We start from the raw sequence: 23,299 nt of genomic DNA, 5'->3' as shown, positions 1-23,299 counted from the left end.
CCACTTTCCTTGGTTGGTGGTGGAGGTTCCCTTGGCTCCCTGCTGCTCCCAGGTGGGCTGTCGCCTATCTCCACACTCTCCATGCCTAGTCGGTCCCAATGTGAGAATCTGGATATTTTCAGTTGAACATGCTGAAGTTCATTCCTCCCTTTTATTCCTCTCCATTAGTGTGCTGACCACAGTTGACTTTAATCAGCCATCTTGGATTGATCCCCAGAGAATGTGCCTTGACAGTGTTTTTTCTAAAATATACATAGAAACACAAAAGATCTAGAATAACCAAACAATTTCAAGGAATCCTTCAAAATAAAAATAGACAACTTACTTTACAAATAAAATATTTGAATAGACACTTTACTAAAGATATATGAATGACAAAGAGGTTTATCAAAGAATGCTTAATATCATTAATAATGAAGGGCATGCAAAAAATAAAAAGAGCTATCACTAACACACTTATTAGAATGGCTAAAAATAAAACCAAAGAGCTAATTATACTAAACGCTGATGTACAGAAATTGTGGGGGTAATCTTTCAGAAGAGGGAGACACATGGGGAAAGAGCTCCAGGAAGCTGCATGACCCAGCATTGCGAAGCTTATAGTCACATCTGGCATTCAAATAAAAGTTAGTAGACAAATGAAGTAACAAACAGGACACATCTCCATAACCAGGAAAAAAAATGTCAATAGAAACACGGAAGTGGGGGATCTGGCAATATGGCAGAATAGGAAGAGCTACAGTCTGCAGCTCCCAGGGAGGCAAACAAAGAAGGCAGGTGATCTCTGCATTTCCAACTGAGGTACCCTGTTCATCTCATTGGGACTGGTTAGGCAGTGGGTCCAACCCATGGAGGGTGAGCAGGAGCAGGGTGGGGTATCACCTCTCCTAGTGAGTGCAAGAAGCAGGAGGCCTCACTTTCCCAGCCAAGGAAAGCTGTGAGCAACTGTGCTATCTGGCCCAGATACTATGCTTTTCCCATGGTTTTTGCAATCTGCAGACCAGGAGTTTTCTTCATGTCCCTACACAAACAGGCCCTGGGTTTCAAGCACAAAACTGGGTGGCTGTTTGGGCAGACACCAAGCTAGCTGTAGGAGTTTTTTTCATACTCCAATGGTGCCTGGAACTCCAATGACACAGAACCATTTACTATCCTAGAAAGAGGGCTGGAGCCAGGGAGCCAAGTGGTATCACTCAGCAGGTCCCAATCCTATGAGTCCAGCAAGCTAAGAACCACTGGCTTGAAATTCTCACTGCCAGCACAGCAGTCTGAAGTTGACCTGGGATGATCAAGCTTTGTGGGAAGGGGCATCCACCATTACCGAGGCTTGAGTAGATGGTTTTACCCTGACAGTGCTAAGAATGCCTGGAAATTTGTAATGGAAAACTCAACACAGCAAAACAGCTGTGGCCAGACTGCCTCTCTAGATTCCTCTTTACCAGGAATGGCATCTCTGAAAGAAACAAAGCAGCCCCAGTTAGGGGCTTATAGATAAAACTCCCATCTACCGGGTACAGAGCACCTGGAGGAAGGGGCTGCTATGGGCACAACTTCATTAGACTTAAAGGTTCCTGGCTGCCAGCTGTGAATAAAATAGTCTATCCTTACAATGAGGGTTCTCCCAGCAGTGTGGAAGCTCTGCTAAGAGACAGACTGCCTTCTCAAGTGGGTCCCTGAACATGTGCCTCCTGACTGGGAGACACCGCCCAACAGAGGTTGACAGACACCTGATATGGGAGCACTACAGCTGGCATCAGGCTGGTGCCCCTCTGGGGCAAAACTTCTAGAGGAAGAAGCATGCAGCAATGTTTGCTGTTCTGCAGCCTCTACTGGTGATACATAGACAAATAGGTTCTGGGGTGGACTTCCAGCAAACTGCAGCAGACCTGCAGAAAAGGCTCCTGTTAGAAGAAAAATTAACAAACAGAAAACAGTAACATCAAAATCAATAAAAAGAACCCCCACACAGAAACTCTATTCAAAGTTCATCAGCCTCAAAGATCAAAGGTAGATAAATCCACAAAGATGTGAAAAAAAACAGCAGAAAAATGCTGACAATTCCAAAAATCAGAACGCCTTCTCCTCCAAATGATCACAATGCCTCTCCTGCAAGGGCACAAAACTGGACACATAATGAGTGTGACAAATTGACAAAAGTAAGCTTCAGAATGTGGGTAATAACATACTCCTCTGAGCTAAAGGAGCATATTTTAACATAATTCAAAGAAGCTAAGAACCTTGATAAAAAGTTGCATACTGCTAATTAGAATAACCAGTTTAGAGAGAAACATAAATGACCTGATGGAGCTGAAAAACACAGCACAAGAACTTTGTGAAGCATACACAAGTATCAATAGCTGAATCAATTCAAGTAGAATAAAGGATATCAGAGATTAAAAGTCAACTTACTGAAATAAGCTGTGAAGACAAGATTAGAGAAAAAAGAATGAAAAGGAGTGAAAAAAGCCTCCAAAAAAATATGGACATGAAAAGACCAAACTTAAAATTGATTAGGTTGAAACAAAGGAAAAAATGTTCAGGGCAGCAAGAAAGAAAGGTCAGGTTACCTACAAAGGGAAGCCCATCAGACTAACAGTGAACCTCTCTGCAGAAACCCTACAAGCTAGAAGAGAGTGGGGCAAATGTTCAACATTCTTAAAGAAAAAGATGTTCAACCTAGAATTTCATATCCAGTTAAACTAAGCTTCATATGTAAAGGATAAATAAAATCATTTTGAGACAAGCAAATGCTGAGGGATTTTGTCACCACCAGGCCTACCTTACAAGAGCTCCTGAAGGAAGCATTAAATATGGAAGGGAAAAAAATGGTACCAGCCACCACAAAAACATACCAAAATATAAGGGCCAACAACACTATGAATAAACTGTATCAACTAATGGGCAAAATAACCAGCTAGCATCATAATGACAGGATCAAATTCATGTATAACAACAATATTAACCTTAAATATAAATGGGCTAAATGCCCTAATTAAAAGACATAGACTGGCAAATTGGATAAAGAGTCAAGACCCGTCAGTGTGCTGTATTCAGAAAACCCAGCTCATGTGCAAAAGACACACATATGCTCAAAATAAAGGGATGGAATAATATTTACCAAGCAAAGAAGAAGCAGGGGTTACAATCCTAATGTCTGATAAAACAGACTTTAAACCAACAAAGACAAAAGCATGACATGATGGTCAGGGGATCAATGCAACGAAGAGTTAACTATCCTAAATATATATGCATTGAGTACAGGAGCACCCAGATTCAAAAAGCAAATTCTTAGAGACCCACAAAGAGACTTAGACTCCCACACAATCATAGTGTGAGAATTTAACACCCTATTCTCAATATTAGACAGATCAGTGAGACAAAAAATTAACAAAGAATTTCAGGACTTAAATTCAACTCTGGACCAAGAGGAACCAACAGACATCTACAGAACTCTCCACCTCAAATCAACAGAATGTACATTCTTATCAGTGCGATGTAGCATGTATTCTAAAATCGACTACATAATTGAAAGTAAGCCACTCCTCAGCAAAAGAATGGAAATCATATGTCTCAGACCACAGTGCAATCAAATTAAAACTCAGAATTAAGAAACTCACTCAACTGCACAACTACATGGAAAGTGAACAACCTGCTCCTGAATGACTACTGGGTAAATAGTAAAATTAAGGCAGAAATAACAAAGTTCTTGAAAACCAATGAGAACAAAAAGACAAAGTACCAGAATCTCTGGGACACAGCTTAAGCAAGGTTAAGAGGGAAATTTATAGTACTAAATGCCCACATCAGAAAGTAGAAAAGATCTAAAATCAACTAACATCACAATTAGAAGAACTAGAAAAGCAAGAGCAAACAAATTCAAAAGCTAGCAGAAGACAAGAAATAAATAAGATCAGAGCAAAACTGAAAGAGATAGACATATGAAAAACTCTTCAAAAAATCAATAAATCCAGGAGCTGGTTTTTTGAAAAGATTAATAAAATAGACTGCTAGCCAGACTAATAAAGAAGAAAAGAGAGAAGAATCAAATAGACACAATAAAAAATAATAAAGAGGCTGTCACCACCAATCCCACAGAAATACAAATTACCATCAGAAAATGCTATTAAAAACCTCTACATAAATAAACTAGAAAATCTATGAGAAAGGGTTAAATTCCTAGACACATACACCCTCCCAAGACTAGCAAGAAGTTGAATCCCTGAATAGACCAATAACAAGTTCTGAAATTGAGGTAGTAATTAATAGCCTAGCAACCAATAAAAGCCCAGAACCAGATGAATTCACAGCCCAATTCTACCAGAAGTACAAAGAGGAGCTGGTACCATTCCTCCTGAAACTATTCTAAACAATAGAAAAAGAGAGAATCCTCCCTAACTTGTTTAATTAGGCCAGCATCATACTGATGCCATAACCAGGCAGAGACACAATAAAAAAAGAAAATTTCAGGCCAGCATCTCTGATGAACATCATTGATAAAATTCTCAATAAAATACTGGCAAACTGCATCCAGCAGCACATCAAAAAGCTTATCCATCACAACTAAGTTGGCTTCATCTCTGGGTTGCAAGACTGTAGGAGATTGGTCAGAGTGGTGGGAAAAACTGTAGGGAAAGGAGCAGATTTTCTGAAAGGTCATAAGCCTCTGCATAGCTTTGGGAAAGAATAAGCTGAAGGCAGCTGTTCTCTTACCCTGAGGCAGAAGGGAGGATGTAGGTACAGTGAAGTGTAGAGAAATTTATCTTAAATAGGCTTGTTTACTTACGTTGTCCATAATCCATTCGTGCCAGGCAGCTCCCTAGCTGCTGTTACATTGCATACCTGTGTCTGAGTACTCCTTCATCTGTCACTTGATCAGGGTCTGTAGGATGGACCCAGCAGCTGGTCCCCCATGTGAGGAATGCTGCAATGGATCACGACAGAACATTTGAAAATGAAGGTGAAGAAACTGCACAGTAAGTAAGTAATTGGAATTGGTGCTCACTCAGAATTTTCAAGCTAGAGTTTTATCATGGGGTAACAGTTATCAGCTCAACAGCAACAGTATATATAAGTATTGAAACCGCTGCTTAGAGCTAGCAGGGCCTCGGTTTCAGAGGCTCACTTAAGGGACCAAATGCACATTGTTGTTTTCCATAACCCATGGTCTCCAGAAGAAGGTGCATTAGACCTAGAGTTCTGGGAGCAAGTGGGGAGAAATCTTAAATGACATCATGCACAAGGGCAATGGGTCCCAGTAACATCTTTAACATATGGGCCCTAGTTAGGGCTGCTTTGGCTCCACTCTACACAAAGGAGCCCAAAAAGGGAAGGGAGGAAGAACCATCACCTACCTGACTCCTCCCTCAGCCCCAATGTTACCACATAAAGGTGCCACTGAGGAGATAGATTTTTCCCTGAGGCCCATCCCCCAATAAATTGGAAAAAAGGCAGGGATACACTACAGTTATGGAACCCTGCTTTAGGCAAGCTCTTAGCCTTCCCAGTGATGCAAGACCAACAAGGTAATTGGGTACATGAACCCGTTACTTTCAACACTTGAAAAAGCATTAGAGAAAATGGAGCCACTAGCCCATTTACAAAAGGAATAATTGAGGTCATAGCAGACCACTTTCATATGATCCCATGGGATTGTTAAGTGCTAGCTAAAATAACTTTAGAGGCTAGTCAATACCTCCTCTAAAGGGCAGGTGGGAACAACAAGCCAACAAGAATCAATTGACTGGGCCAAACATGACACTTATGCTCCAGAGGAGGGGTCCCTATCTTAATATAAAACCTCTAGTCATCCCCATCCCTCTAAATATTTGGGGAAGGGACCCAAATATTAGTCCAATGAACTAATTAGACCTATTAGATCCCTATCTAATAATGGCCACTGTTATAATTCCTCCCCTATCCCTGATATGGCTCTCTCAAGAGCCTATTTGGGTAGAACAATGGACTTTAAAGGGAGAGAAATTACAATGAGCCCATGAATGGTTGAGGACAATTAAAATCTGGCCATATACATGGGCAAGGACTTCATGGCTAAAACACCAAAAGCAATGGCAACAAAAGCCAAAATAGACAAATGGGATCTAATTAAACTTAAGAGCTTCTGCACAGCAAAAGAAACTATCATTAGAGTGAACCAGCAACCAACAGAATGGGAAAAAAATTTTGCAATCTACCCATCTGACAAAGGGCTAATGTCCAGAATCTACAAAGCACTTAAACAAATTTACAAGAAAAAAAAACAACCCCATCAAAAATTGGGCAAAGGATATGAACAGACGCTTTTTAAAAGAAGTCATTTGTGCACCCAAAAAACATATTAAAAAAAAAAAACTAATCATCACTGGTCATTAGAGAAATGCAAATCAAAACCACATTGAGATACCATCTCATGCCAGTTAGAATGATGATCATTAAAAAATCAGGAGACAATAGATGCTGGAGAGGATGTCGAGAAATATGAAAACTTTTACACTGTTGGTGGGACTGTAATTTAGTTCAACCATTGTGGAAGACAGTGTGGTGATTCCACAAGGATCTAGAACCAGAAATACCATTTGACCCTGCAATCCCATTACTGGGTATATAACCAAAGGATTATAAATCATTCTTTCATAAAAACATATACATGTATGTTTATTGTGCCACTGTTCACAATAGCCAAGACTTGGAACCAATCCAAATGACCATCAGTGATAGACTGGATAAAGAAAATGTGGCATATATAACATGGAATACTAAGCAGCCATAAAAAATGATGAGTTCATATCCTTTATAGGGACATGGATGAAGCTAGAAACCATCAATCTCAGCTAACTGACACAAGAACAGTAAACCAAACACCATATATTCTTAGTCATAAGTGGATGTTGAACAATGAAAACACATGGACACAGGGAGAGGAACATCACACACAGGGGCCTATCAGGGGGTGAGGGCTAAGGGAGGGATAGTAGGCAGTTGGGGGATTGGGGAGGGATAGCATTAGGAGAAATACCTAATGTAGATGACAGAGTGATGCAGCAAACCACCATGGCATGTGTATACCTATGTAACAAACCTGCACATTCTGCACATGTACCCCAGAACTTAATGTATAAACTTAATCTATAAAACATAAATAAATATGGTCATATAAAACCATCAAACAGCCCTTGGAATTCGTCATTCCCAAAAAGTCTGGTAAATGGAGACTTTTGCATGACTTAAGTGCTGTCAACGCTAATTTGCAACCTATGGGGACCCTTCAACAAGGGATCCCTTCCACCGTGGTGATTCCTCAAGATTGACCTATAGTCATTATTGATTTAAAAGACTGCTTTTATACTATTCCCCTTGCAAAACAGGACAGATAAAAATTTGTGTTTACAATACTAGCTATCAATAATGAAAGGCCAGCTCACCAATTTCATTGGAAAGTACTTTCTCAAGGAATGTTGAACAGTCCTACCATGTGTAGTATCATGTAAATCAGGCTTTGCTTCCCAGTAGAAAAGAATTGCAAGATCATCCATTATATGGATGACATTTCACTGGCAGCCGCAATGGAGCCAATACTTTTGAGTTTATATGCCTCTGTAAAAAGAAACACACAGTTAAGAGGTTTAATCATAGCACCTGAAAAGGTACAGATATCCTCACCTTGGAAATGTCTTGGATACATACCAACTTCCTGGTCAGTAAGTTCTCAAAAGGCTACGCTGAATAATAGCAACTTACACACCTTAAATGATTATCAAAAATTACTGGGTGACATTAACTGGTTTCATCCCACCTTGGACATAACTACTAATAAATTACAGAAACTGTTTTCTATTCTAAAGGGCAATGCTGCCCTGGGCTCTCAAGTATTTGATTCCTGATGCAAAAAGGAAAATTGAGGAAGTAGAGCAAGCTATTTCTCAGAGGCAAGGAGATTACATAGACCCACAATAGTCAGTACAATTATTTGCATTCCCTACTAAACACTCCCCAATAGGATTAATAGGACAGATGGCCCAGGGCTATGCTTTCTGGAATGGGTTCTTTGCTCACATAGCAGGACTAAAGCACTATCTCCCTATGTCCAACTAGTTAGTGAAATCATCTATACAGGCCACAAATCATGCAATTAATTGCAAGGTTATGACTCTGATGTCGTAAGAATACCCTTAATTAAAAAATGATTTGAAGCAGCCCTGCCCCTCTCTCTAGACTTTCAGATAGCACTCTGATTGTGTGGGCCATACAGAACATGCCCTTCTCACAGACAAACTACTCCACTTCTTATCTCATACTCCTGTAGTTATGCTTACAAAAGTAGTTTACTCCCCCATACCAAATGCTTTAAGGCTTTTCATTGATGGCTTTGGTAAAAATGGAAAAGCAACTATCCGATGAGAACTGCATGACTCCCTCACTTGATCTAGATTTACTGGTACTCAGAGAGTTGAGGTTGGAGCCATAATATTGGCCCTGGAAACCTTTTCCACTCAGCCCATCAATATTGTTAGTGACTCTGCTTACTCTGTTTATTGTAAAACCTTTAAATAGCCCTCATTAAGTTCACTCTTGAGCCTAGCCTGTGTGCCCTTTTTCTTCAACTTCAGTGATTGCTGGATCAACATACACATCCTATTTTTATAACATACATTTGGACCCACAGCTTGCTGCCTGGGCCACTAGTTCATGGCAATGATCAAGCAGACCTGCAAGTTATGACATCACTGCTTGACCAAGCCATCCAATCACATCAACTTTTCCACCAAAATTGGAGAAATCTATCTAAACAATTTTAGTTGGCTCAAAGATTAGCTAAACAAATCATCCTGCAGTGCCCATATTGCCAGCTCACAGGTACATCCCCCTCCTTAACAGATGTTAAAACCCTAGAGGACTGGAACCTAGTCAGTTATGGCAAACAGATGTTACCCACATCCCTGAATTTGGAAAACTAAGACATGTACATGTATCCATTGACACCAGTTCCTACCTAATTAGTGCACATGCTCTTCCTGGAGAATCCACCTGAAATGTCATTAAACAACTTCTCTTAACTTTTGCATTAATGAGGTGGCTCACAAAAATTAAAACCAATAATGGTTCAGCTTACACCAGCTCACAATTTCCCAATTTTGTCACATGTGGAACATCCAGCATTACACAGGCATCCCATATACCCCCAAGGACAGGCTATAGAACATGCCCACTCCACCCTTAAAAATATTCTCAGAAAACAAAAAAATGGTGGGGGTGGGTAAATGCGTAAGGACCCTGCAACACTATTGGCACAAGCCTTACCCTTAATTTCTTAAATTTAGATAAATTTCAATCGGCTATAGAAAAGCACTTTTCAAAAATCACTCAATATATAAAACCTTTAGTTTTATGAAAGATGTAAATATTAATATGTGGTGTGGTTCAAATCATTTGCTAATGTGGGGAAGAGGATATGCTTGTGTTCATACCCCCTCAGGTCCTCTTTGAATTCCAGCATGATGTATGAAACCTTACCATGGTGTGGTTAGAACCCAACCCAATACCAGAAATGAAGGAAATGACCCTGCAGGACCTGCAGGACCTGACAATGCAGCTTCCTCAGATGACACAAGCCTGGAACATTACCTGGAGGATGCTGAAGAAGACAACTTAGGAGGCTGAGCAAATTCTGCTCCAGACAGACACCATTCGCTCCAGATAATCTGTTCCTTGCTATGCTTTCTGTTGTACATTGCAACGCTCATAGGGTATTAACCTTTCTTATTCTCTCGCTTTGCCTGCAACCTGCACCTGCTACTCTCTATTAGACCCATATTCTAGATCCACCTTTCTTCTGCCCTATTACCTAGGCAGACACCCCCTTCCCAGCCTCTAACAATGTGACTGATTGACTAGGAGGGATTGACATATCCCTGGAGGGGCCCCTCAGTAATGACACACATTGGACTGAGGTGCCAGGTAATACTACATACATATCACTCCACAATCCTCCCACTGAGTGTAAGTTATAAAAGTTCTAATACTTACTGTATAGCTGCCCAAACACAATTATGGCTATATCATGGGGAAGGAAATGCTTTAACATTCTTGGTTGCAGGTAGCCTCAAACTGGACAATACAACCAATGCCACATTCTCCAACATTCCTCCCTGTGCTAAAGAACAAAGCTGGGAAAGTAAAGGATTTCACTTTGGCTGGGAGGTTTGTCATGGGGAACAAGCCTATAGCCTACAGTTAGGCAATTATAACATCACAGACTGGAGCCCCCACAGCCATTTGCAGGCCGACCATACTGATGCCCACATCCATCATGGCATCAATCACAGTTTTGTAGGCACATCCCATACCCCTGTGATTTGGGCTAATGGGGGATGGGATATCCCAGACCCCAAGTAGAGTCCATGCCACACCAAGACACTCTGTGGCATGTGGAACATCTTAGCACTGTCCTTAAAACCTGGCATGGGAAATATCAAAATTCCAGTAACAGTTATACTATGACCTTTATCCATAATTACACAAATCAATGCCTGATTTGCAGTTGTTGTCCATAAGTTTTCCATATGGGAACCAATATTTCTGTAACACCTCAAAACTCCACATTTGTGACAGGCTTAGCTCACCTCATGTATCACTAATTATAACATATCTAATTAAAATATTACTAGTATCATGATATTAAGGAGATAATCTGAGGCATTTCTACCAGTCAATTTGACACGCAATTGGCAAGGTTCCTCTGTACTTGCCACCTTAGAACATGCCCTGTCCCAGGTCAGACATAAAAGAGTCATATGTACACTTACGGACTTTATAGTCTCAGCCATAGTCATCTTAGCCACTACTAGTGTTTTTGTTGCATATATTACTGAATTAGTACAAACAGCTACTTTTGTGGATTGCTTGGCCAGAAATGTGTCTAATGAACTTTTCCTGCAGCAGTGTATAGAAAAAAATTATTGCACATCTTCAAGCCCTGGAGGCTGCCTTCGACTATATAGGAGAACGACAAGATGCACTGGTATTCTGACAGCAATTAATCTGTGACTGGGAGTATAAGGGTATTTGTGTCACCTCTCTACCATGGACTCATTCCGTACATATATGGGATGAGGTGAAACACTACCTCTGGGGAACCTTACATGATAATTTAACAGCAGACATAAAACAAAAATTTAGGAATTTTTAAATTTAAAACTTAAAACTAAAAATTAAAACTAAAATTTAGGAATCCCTAAACACTATAAATTTTCACACCCAACAAACGGCCATATGGAAGGCTGTGCAAGAACATCTTCCCTGGATAGACCCCACTCTTAGGGGTCACTCTTTGATTGGAAAAAATATATTACTGATTATACTCCTGTTTGTCTCATGTTATTTATTCTAGGATGCAAAACTAGAACATGAGCTATAACTGCTGTGCCTGTCAAACCTGTTGCTGCACAAATCTGTACTCTTCAATCAACTAAACCTGATGAAAAAAAAAAAAAAAACAGAAAAGAGGGGGATGTAGGAGATTGGTCAGAGTGGTGGGAAAAACTATAGGGAAAAGAGCAGGTTTTTAGAAGGCTCTGCATAGCTTTGGGGAAGAATAAGCTGAAGGCAAGGAGCAGGTAGAAGGAAGTGTGGGGAAATTTATCTTAAATAGACTTGTTGACTTATGTTGTCCAGAAACTGATCTTTGATCATCACATGCACTACTGCTCCCCAAAAGAGAGAACAATAATATTAATTTCCCACAGATTATGTTTGCTCCAGGCTTTTGGTAATATGTCTGTACTGAATAAAAGTAAACAGCTTCAGCTGTTTGGGGCTGCTCTCTACTTCAGCCACAAGTGCTGGGCAGTCCCCTAACTGCTCTTACACTGCATACCTGTGTCTGAGTACTCCTTTCATCTGTTGCTCAACCAGGGTCTGCAGGATGGGATGGACCTAGCACAAGGCTGGTTCAACATATGCAAATCAATAAACATAATCGATCACATAAATAGAACCAATGACAAAAAACACGATTATCTCAATAGATGCAGAAAAGTCCTTTAATAAAATTCAATACCCCTTTATGATAAAAACTCTCAATAAAGTACTGATGGAACACATCTCAAAATAATAAAAGATATTTATGATTAACATAAAGCTAATAGCACACTGAATAGGCAAAAGCTGGAAGCATTCCCTTTGAAAACCAGCACAAGACTAGGATGCCCTCTCTCACCACTCCTATTCAACATAGTATTGAAAGTTCTGGAGAGGGCACTCAGGCAAGAGAAAGAAATAAAGGGTATTCAAATAGGAAGAGAGGAAGTCAAATTGTCTCTGTTTGTGTATCACCTGATTGTATATTTAGAAAACTCCATGGTCTCAGCACAAAAACTCCTTAGGAAAAGTCTCAAGATACAAAATCAATGTGCAAAAATCACAAGCATTCCTACACACCAGTAATAGACAAGCAGAGAGTGAAATTATGAGTGAACTCTCATTCCCAACTGCTACAGACAAAATAAAATCCCTAGAAATGCAACTTATAAGGAAGGTGAAGGACCCTTCAAAAAGAACTAGAAACCACTGCTCAAAGAGATAAGTGAGGACAAAAACAAATGGGAAGAAATTCCATGCTCATGGATAGGAGAATCAATATCATGAAAATGGCCAAACTGCCCAAAGTAATTTATAGGTTCAATGTTATACCCATCAAACTACCATTGACTTTCTTCACAAAACTAGAAAAAAAACTACTTAATTTCATATGGAACCAGAAAGAATCTGTATAGCCAAGACAATCAGAAAAAAAAAAAAAAAAAGCAAAAGCTGGAGACCTCACACTACCCGACTTCAAACTATACTTCAAGGCAGCAGTAACCAAAACAACATGCCACTGGTACCAAAACAGATAATATAGACCATTAAAACAGAACAGAGAGCTCAGAAATAACATCACACATTTACAGCCATCTGATCTTTGACAAACCTGACAAAAACAAGCAATGGGGAACGAATTACTTATTTAATAAATGGTGCTGCGAAACCTAGCTAGCCATATGCAGAAAACTGAAACTGGACCCCTTCCTTATACCTTATACAAAAATTCACTCAAGGTGGATTAAAAACTAAAATATAAAACCTAAAACCATAAAAATCGTAGAAGAAAACCTAGGTAGTACCATTCAGGACATAGGCATGGACAAGGCTTCATGACTAAAACACCAAAAGCAATTGTAACAAAAGCCAAAATTGACAAATGGGGTTTAATTAAACTAAAAGTTTCTGCTCAGCAAAAGAAACTTTCATAGAAGTGAACAGGCAACCTTCAGAATGTGAGAAAAATGTTACATTCTATCTATTTGACAAAGGTGTAATGTCTGGAATTTACAAGGAACTTAAATTTACAAGAAAAACCCCATCAAAAATGGGCAAAGGATATGAACAGACACTTCTCAAAAGAAGACATCTGTGTGGCCAACAATATATGAAAAACAGTCATCACTGGTCATTAGAAGAATGCAAATCAAAACCACAATGAGATATCATCTCATCTCACACCAGTTAGAATGGTGATCATTAAAAAGTTGGGAAACAATGATGCTGGCGAGGATGCGGAGAAAAAGGAATATTTTTACACTTTTGGTGGTAGTGTAAATTAGTTCAACCATTGTGGAAGACAGTGTGGCAATTCCTCAAGAATCTAGAACCAGAAACACCATTTGACCCAGCAATTCCATTACTGGGTATATACTCAAATGATTATAAATCATTCTACTATAAAGACACATGCACATATATATTTATTTCAGCACTATTTGCAACAGCAAAGACTTGAAACCAACCCAAATGTCTATCAATGATAGACTGGATAAAGAAATGTGACACATATACACTACGGAATACTATGTAGATGTAATGAGTTCATGTCCTTTGCAGGGACATAGATGAAGCTGGAAGCCATCATCCTCAGCAAACTAACACAGAAAGAGAAAACCCAATACCATATGTTCTCATAAGTGAGATTTGAACAATGAAAACACATGGACACAGGGAGGGGGAGTATTACACTCCAGGGCCTGTTGGTGGGTGGCGGACAAGGGAGAGAAAGCATTAGGACAAATACCTAATGCATGTGGACCTTAAAACCTAGATGACAGGTTGATAGACCCAGCAAATCACCATGGCACATGTCTATCTATGTAACAAACCTAGACCTTCAGTACATGTATCCCAGAAATTAAAGCAAAATAAGAAAAAGATTAAGTTTTAAAAAACACAACTCTCACAAATAAGCAAAACTTCCATTTACTAAACTGTTTGATTTAAATGTTAGCAACTGATAATTTTATTTACTAGAAGCTACAGTAATTGAGCACTAAAATGGAAACAAAAATAAGCATAGTACAAATGCGCCCCCTATTTACCATCTTTTAAATCTTATGTTTGTTTTGTGTCACATCTGTTGTATTATTTACTATCATAAATGAAAAAGTACACTTTCTTTTTTTTTTTTTTTTTTTTTGAGACGGAGTTTCGCTCTTGTTACCCAGGCTGGAGTGCAATGGCGCGATCTCGGCTCACTGCAACCTCCGCCTCCTGGGTTCAGGCAATTCTCCTGCCTCAGCCTCCTGAGTAGCTGGGATTACAGGCATGTGCCACCATGCCCAGCTAATTTTTTTGTATTTTTAGTAGAGACAGGGTTTCACCATGTTGACCAGGATGGTCTCGATCTCTTGACCTCGTGATCCACCCGCCTTGGCCTCCCAAAGTGCTGGGATTACAGGCTTGAGCCACCGAGCCCGGCAAAAGTACACTTTCTTAAAAAAAGAAACGGAAATGAAATGTATAATAACATTTAAAAGCATGGCTATTAAAATGGCCATAATATGTTCAAGTCCTATAATCTATTCCTAATGAAGATTGTGGAGATCCATGAACAGACTTGGCAACAGGCTTATCCTAGGCTGGTCATGAGTCCATGTTTATGCCCTCCAGCTTCCCTAGGAACCATTCTCCCTAAAGTCCTTTCAGAAGTAGTTCATTGTCAGTCTACCTAATCTACTGATTATGCAAATCCAACTCTACACCTGTAGAGTTGCTGCCATGTAGTCCTGAACTTAGTTTTGTTCTTGGCCTCCTTTGTCTCCTTTCCCACAGGTAACTTTTGGTTGCTTCTTTCTCCTTCTAGATATTAGTCCATGTTCACACTGCTATGAATAACTACCTGAGACTGGGTAATTTATAAATAAAAAAGATTTAATTGACACAGAGTTCTGCAGGCTTGAAAGGAAGCATGGCTGAAAGGCCTCAGGAAACTTCCAATTATGACAGAAGGTGAAGGGGAAGCAAGGATCTTCTTCACATGGGGGTAGGAAAGAGAGAGAAAATGTGAGGGGGGGGAAGTACTACACCCTTTTAATCTCACTATCATAAGAACAGCAAGGGGGAAATTCATCCCCATATCCAATCACCTCCCATCAGGTCCCTCCCCCAACACTAGGAATGACAATGTAATATGAGATTTGGGTGGGATCACAGAGGCAAAATAGATCATTCCAACCCTGGCCTCTCCTAATTTCATCCTTGTCACACTTTGAAACACAATCATGCCTTTCCAACAGTCTCCCAAAGTCTTACCTCATTCCAGCATTAACTCAAAAGTCCAAGTCCAAAGCCTCATCTGATACAAGGCAAGTCCCTTCTGCCTGTAAGCCTGTAAAAAGTTTTAAAGAAGTTAGTTACTTCCAAGATACAATGGAGTTATAGACATTGTGTAAATGCTCCTGTTCCATGGGGGAGAGATTAGCCAAAACAAAGGGGCTGCAGGCCTCATGCAAGTCTGAAACTCAGGAAGGCAGACATTAAATCCAAAAGCTCCAAAATAATCTCCTTTGACTCTGTGTCTTACATCCAGGGAATGCTGATAAAAGAGGTAGGTTCCCATCACCTTAGGCAGCTATACCCCTGTGCTTCTATAGGGTAAAGACCTTGTGGCTGGTTTAACAAGCTGGCATTGAGTGTCTGTGGCTTTTCCAGGCTCATAGTGCAAGCTATCAGTGGATCTACTATTCTGGGGTCTGGAGGAGGGTGGCCCTCTTTTCACAGCTCCACTAGGCAGTGTCCCAGTGGGGACTCTGTATGAGGGACCCAACCCCACATTGCCCTAGCAGAGGTTTTCCATGAGGGCTCCACCCTAGCAGAAGACTTCTGCTCAGATATCCAGGTGTTTCTGTACATCTTCTGAAATCTAGGCATAGGTTCTCAAATCTCAACTCTTGCTTTCTGTGCACCCAAATACTGAACAACACATAGAAGCTACCAAGGTTTGGGGCTAGTATGCTCTGAAGCAGTGCTACAAAGTGTACTTTGGTCCTTTTTAGCCACAGCTGAAGCTTGAGTGTCTAGAATGCAGGGCACCATGTCCTGAGGCTGTACAGAGCAGCAGGTCCCTAGGCCTAGCCCATGAAACAATGAAACCATTTTTCTCTCCTAGATTTGTGGGCCTGTGATGGGTGAGGCTGCTGCAAAGTTCTCTGACATACCCTGGAGACATTTTCCCCATTGTCTTGGCAATTAACTGTTGGCTCTTCTTTACTTTTTCAGATTTCTTCAGTCAGCTTGAATTTCTCCCTAGAAAATGGACTTTTCTTTTCTACTACATGGCCAGCCACAAAAGTTTTCAAACTTTTTTGTCTGCTTCCCTTTTAAATATAGTTCCAGTTTCATATAATCTCTTTGTTGACACATATGAGCATACACTTTTAGAAACAGCCAGGTCATTTCTTGAATGCTTTGCTGCTTAGAAATTTCTTCCAGCTATCCCAAATCATCTCTCTCAAGTTCAAAGTTCCACAGATCTCTAGGGTAGGGGAAATACTGCATTTTTATTACATAAAGCTATTTACTGCAAATCATGCTGTGGATCCTAAAGAACCATGATGAATCTCAGCTCATCAGGTTGTTGATACTACAGAGGGAACATTTTTTCCATCATGAAAGCTAGTCCAGAAGTTCTGGAGCACTAGAGTTAGAAGAGTCACACACAGAGAAAAGAAAATTTACTCTTTCAGTCTGCTATTTTGTAGAGAGAAAAAGGAGTTAATTAAATATGAGTCCAAATCTCCCCACCAAAGTGATTCAGAGCCTAAGCAGGAAAGGGCATTACTAGATAGCAGAAATGCCAAGGGAGTTCTTGACTGGCTCCCCATCTAGAACTCTGGGAAGAAACCTCCACAGCAGGCAGCTATCCCCTAAAATAGATCAGCCCCAGAATAGTTCAAGATGATGACACAGCATAGCCAGGCATAAAAGGGGCAATAAGTTTGGATTTACAAGGTTAATGTATCTTCCCATGTGGCACTGATGTTGAATTGAGAGACAATAGGCTTGCCATTAAGTCTGCCCAGGGAAATAGAGTGCAAGTGTACCTAGAAACAAATATAAAAATTGAGCCAGTGATTCAACAGTATCTGCAAGGCCAACAAGAATTGAGGATAGGTGTTTTCGCAAATAATGCTGAATTTGGCAACTACATCTGTCAGCAGCCCATACTAGCAGACCACCCAGACGTGCAAGGACACAAACTACACCTCAGAAGGTAACAACCTACTATCATTAAAGGACCAAAAGGCCCTCTTCCCCTCAATGCAAGGAAGCTATTTATAGAGTTTTCCAAAATACCTCAATACACTTCATTTTTTTTTGTACTTCCACCTAAAAATACATGTGTATGCACACTCATGCGCATGCATACAGGTACACACAGTGGAAACTTGGAGAAAAAGATAATGCATTAGGGGAAGTTTTGTTAGAAAAATCAGATCTGTTCTTGAAATGAAAGGCTCCTCAGTTCTACATTCTTTGCCACTTAGGTTTTATCTCGGAAAATCTCTAATAACTCTTCATGCTTTATTTAATCTACTAGATTATAAACAACTTGTAGAAAGAGAATTTATTTAGTTCTTTATTACACATAACATTTAGGATAATTAAAGGTTCTCAATAAATATTTGCCAAATGAACAGCAGAAATTGTCAACAATCATCAGTCTTCAATTGTGATTTGCATACTAACATCACACTCTATAATTAATCAGTGATAGCATAAGAAGAAAATGCATTAACTACTGAACAATTCCTATAGATTACAACAGCTATGTTCCATTTTCATGAATCATCATATCATTTTATCCTCACAATCCAATGATGCAAACATCATCCCTACTTTTTGAAGAAACAACTGATTTCTTACTTGAGTATGTGAGATCAAAATAGTTTGACAAAGTAATCAGTCAATTCATAGAACTGATGTCATGGAGAGCAAACAGCTAGTAGAAATAATAGGTGCTAATGTGTACTGAACCTGTGATTACATGTCATTATATGTAACTTAAGTCCTCATAGGATGATTTTGAGGATTATGTAAGATGTTTATATGCAGTATATGCCATAGCGACTGGAACACTGGAAGCAACCAAAATTGCTACCCATATGCTTCTTAACAATTCTTCATTTCTACTTGTTTCATTCTGATTATTCCTTCTTAAGCCAAATACATTGTAGGCTCTCATCTTTTGCTACACATATTTTACCACTTCAATGTCTGGATCCTGGGTAGCATCGAAGCCTGGAATATAGTCACAAACCTCCTAATTGACACTTCCTGGCTCCATAGATGCCCAGGATATCAGGAAAATTGGTGAGGAGGGAAGCCAATGCTGAGTGAAATGATGAAAAAATCGAGGAAAGAAAAGCTAATTTCCAGCTAATTTCTAAAATATTAGCTAGAGATTTGCTCAGCTTCATAGGGACACTAGAGGGATTCAGACATCACCAAGTCATTCTTTAGGGAAGATTAGAGATTCCTGGAAGTGTCTTCAATGTTTTTTCCCCCTATATTGCTGGAAGAATGGAAACTAACAATAGGTATTTGTCTCGCTGAAGTTTGTTTCAGAAATTGTAATGACACAGAATCATAGCCAAACAAATTTAAAAACCAAAGGTGTCAAAGGGGCCATCTCTTCTAGATAACTGTCTAGAATGAGCATATTATCTGGTAGGTCCACAGTGTGTTGCTCACACCTCAACATTGTTATCCAGGGAATTCTGGAAACAGCTAACATCAAGGACAGGCAATAGAAGGCAAAGAAACAGGATAGTAAGTCACTTAAGTATGAGTAGGAGAGTAGGAGGAGGCACCATCTTCCATAGCACTTCATGGTATGCTCAGTCACAGGGATTTTTCACTTCATCTTTCTCCCTCCTATCACTTGTTCCCCTACCTGCACACCTGCCTACTTTGCTTCGGGACATACTAGATGACTGCTGAAGATCAGAATTGAATGTAGAGTAGAATATACATTTAGTTTTGCCTTTCTGGGGTCAAGCTTCTCTTATGCTCCAGAAAAAAACAGTCTGCTCCTTTTGTGCCCAGACATTTCCTACCTGAAATGTTCAATCCATTTTAGCCATTTTCCTATAAAAACACTGCTATCAAAGCTAACACAATCTGCACATCTTTACTGAGAAACTCTCCACAGAGCCCTGGAAAGAGCTCAAACGTGTTTCTAGGCTGCGGGTAAAGAGCCAGCAGAGCATTGGAGAGACAGTGTTGATGACATTGTTTTTCATTTCACAGAGGACGACTCATGTTTCTCTCCTTAAATATACACTGCAAGCCACAAGAGATGGCAGCTGTCTAATTAAACCTGATAAAGGCGCCTTAAAAATGAGACTTGGGGAAACACATCATTTTCATTGTAGTGCTGCCCAATTTTCCCTGGAACCCAGAGGGAGCTGTGTACTGTGCGGGAGGGACAGAGCATGGGACCTCAGAGAAAGAAGGCAAAATTACTGGCACCATCAAGTTGTTGGTGTAAAATAACAGAATATACACAATACATATTTAATGCAAACTAGATAACTTTATAAAACATGCAGAAGGATAACCTCATCTACCATTTAGAAAACCACTGATGAAGGCTTTGATAATATGCCAAATCCCTTCTTAAATTATAAAGATTTAATGGGAACGCTTTATTTTCTCCAGCAGACTCCTGGCAAAAGAATCTGGGAAATAGAAACAGGGATGTGATCACTGTGTCTAAGGCTTTGGGGCAGCCCAAGCTACTTCCTTTTCTCTCTTCAAAAACTGGGAGAGGCAGCATTCTCCTGGGTTTTAGATAAAGTACCATACCAACATACATACATGTATATTTTCAATTCAAGTCCCTGAAAGAATAAGAACTTCATCTCATAAAAGCTCTCTTTTGGTTTCCTAATTTTGTCAGTTTTTTAATTTTTATTTTTGTTTTAAATACTCTCCATCAACTCTGTGAGAGGCCATGGCCCTACCCACTGCTAACCCAGTGATGTTGACAGAAATAGAACACGAAATCTCATAGCTGTGGTCTACTAATGAATCCCTACGTGGTAAGAACAAAACTCTTGCCCACTGACATGGCCTTGCCAGAATTTAAAAAAAAAAAAAAAAAGTGCAGAGAGCCTGAAGCACTGGGCTTCTCCAATCTGGGAGAACTCTCACTCCTGCGGGATGCTGAAACCACTGAATGTCAGTGGAGGCGATGTCTCTGAGAAACACAGGAGGCATGAGAGAGCCTTAAATACTTATGTGTAATATTGTCTGTGTGTTCCTTCCTAACCTACATGGCAGTAAACTTAAGCCTAATTAGAATCGTCATTTATTACTTGAACAGGGATTCGTTTAGAACTTAGTTCGGAGGAATTTATTTGGTGTTACCCAGCTCATTCCTCTAAGTGTCTCAACTCCTGGCTCCAATTTTGTCTCCTAGAAAATTTCATTTATCCTTATCATAATTATCGGTTGCTGTTTCTTTGAAATTCTAATACCTGTGGTGGGTATTGGTTGGTGTTAATACTTTCGTTTTCTGTGTGCCTACATATTTCGGTATTTATTTTTAACATTTTTAGAGATGAGGTCTATGAAGTCCAGGCTGGTCTTGAGCTCCTGGCCTCAAGCAATCCTCCTGCCTCAGCCTCCCTAGTCACTGGGATAACAGTCTTTAGCCACAGTGCCTGGCAAAACTAGGCATTTCTTTACAGCAAGGGTTATTTTCCACTTTTTTTAAAAATCATTAATAGAATGGTTGTTATTCTGTAATTATTAATCCATGAAAAAAGTTCAGGAAAATGTTCTGGAAGCTACATTACAAAGTTAAAAATGGACACCATGCCAGTTTCTATCTTGTCTTGTACAAAAATCTTTGTTAAAACATCATAAGGAAGAAATTGGTTAGAGAGAGGAGAAATACTGACTTCTAGATATGGGCATAACATTGTGCTAAAGAGCACCAGAACAAAGAGCCCAGGTCAACCTTTTTCAAACTGTTTCTTAGAAGTCTAGTTCCATGAAATTATAATTGGTAATACACACAATTATAAGATTCTGAGATCAAATTAGTTCAGAAAAAGAGAGGTTAAACAAAGTTTAACTGGTTATTTTACTGCAGAGCTTGGCAGAACATTTAATAGCTAAAACGCACGATGATATTCCAAGAGGGGGAAATTGTAGGCAAAGCTCCCAAAAGTACTTCACCATAGAATACCCTTTCAGGATACTTCATGCTAGGCTAGAAGTACAGTTTTGAATATATGACCCTAAATTCTGATTTGCTCTTAGAAAAATGACTAACGTCAGGGTCCCTTAGCATATATGGAGTTCCATTTGCTAATCTCTACTCAATGTTCCATAAAACCATTGATGCTTTGGCTTTTTAAAGTTTTTATAACTTCTGGAATTCATTTGAAATTGGACCAGTTGTGGACATTATGATAATACACTTCCCTGAAGCAATATAGGCAAGTAAACCTGGTAGAGGACTCAGTGAAACATAGAAGTAAGTATCTTAGAGGCTGTCTTTTTAACCACCTGCCCCTACCATCATGAAAGTATAGAGTGTTCATGGTTTCGAGTCTAGGTCAATATTTAAGCACTAATGTTTAAATTAAGTGTAACTTTTTTATTTTAATTTAGAAGAAACTCATTCTATCTCCATAGCATTTCTAACTTTCCAGAAGATAGTTTACAATGAGACTATACTAGTGCCTAACTCCAATGCCCTTTTATTGCCACCTCTTTTCTGCTGAATACATCACTAACTGTGGTAGTCCCAGAAGACATTCTCCCTCAAAATCATACGCCTACTCAAGGACAGATAAATAGGGTGCTATTCTTTCAAGATTCAGGAAACACAAGAGTTCCATAAATCTTTTCTGCACACAGGAAAAGAACAATCCTAGACTTTACAGGTTAATAAGAAAGATCAAAATATATGTATGTAGTTATCATAAAAGATTGCAGGTATGATTACAGGGCTCTGTAGGACAGAGCCAGAGCATTTAGGCAGAGATCACGGAGTGGAAAAAGTGAAGGCTCCATGAAGTAGGTGGAACATGAACCGATAATGAGTGGAAGTCAGTGAGACAAAGAATGGAAGAGAGGGGGAAAGAATCTTAGACTGAGCCGGGCACGGTGGCTCAAGCCTGTAATCCCAGCACTTTGGGAGGCCGAGGCGGGTGGATCACGAGGTCAAGAGACCAAGACCATCCTGGTCAACATGGTGAAACCCCGTCTCTATTAAAAATACAAAAAATTAGCTGGGCATTGTGGCTCATGCCTGTAATCCCAGCTACTCAGGAGGCTGAGACAAGAGAATTGCCTGAACCCAGGAGACAGAGGTTGCAGTGAGCCGAGATCGCGCCATTGCACTCCAGCCTGGGTAACAAGAGTGAAACTCCATCTCAAAAAAAAAAAAAAAAAAAAAAAAAAAAATCTTAGACTGACAGGTTGGCCTTTGCTGCTGCTTTTCATTATAGCATACTACAACTAAGTGTCATTATTATTAGATAAGTAATATAACAATTATTGGTTATATTGTAAATATATCTTCGAAAATATATAATTTTGGCTTAAATTTTCATTTTTAATCGATGTTTTATTTCTTTAAAAAAACTACACGCTTTTATGGAATGAAACCCTCTTTTTTTCTTTTAGATCCCTTAGAGCACAAGGCCCAGAAGTTTTTAAATATGTGCAATAAAACCATAGTTTCTCCAAACAGAGGAAATAGAATGTGAAAGTTTATAAGCAATAGCTTGAATTTGTGGAGAAAAAGCTGAGTTCCATTAAATAGCCAGGTAATTTCTCTCATTATCTTTGGAATCAGGTAATTAGTTAAACTCGGTGCCAGAGGAGCCAAATACAAGGACCTGAGCACCTTCTATGCAGAATTGTCATCTCCTTGAAGCACTGGACAAAGTTCCCCTTCCTTGGCACTAGAACC

The 23,299-nt window shown here is 39.6% G+C and overlaps 1 long non-coding RNA gene across 1 annotated transcript in view; it reads right to left on the bottom strand.

Annotated features, from left to right (window-relative positions):
- Positions 1-14,607: 14,607 nt before the first annotated feature.
- LOC141580789 (uncharacterized) overlaps positions 14,608-23,299 on the bottom strand; it is a 185,635-nt gene continuing 176,943 nt past the window's right edge. The window contains exon 3 of the long non-coding RNA XR_012513112.1: positions 14,608-15,691. This is a non-coding gene — a long non-coding RNA (uncharacterized LOC141580789). The remainder of the gene's footprint in view (positions 15,692-23,299) is intronic.

This window comes from Saimiri boliviensis, chromosome 13, assembly GCF_048565385.1.
Source record: "Saimiri boliviensis isolate mSaiBol1 chromosome 13, mSaiBol1.pri, whole genome shotgun sequence".
Classification (NCBI taxonomy): domain Eukaryota; kingdom Metazoa; phylum Chordata; class Mammalia; order Primates; family Cebidae; genus Saimiri; species Saimiri boliviensis.
The sequence above is the reverse complement of the archived record's forward strand: the minus strand, read 5'-3'. Positions and strand labels throughout refer to the sequence as shown.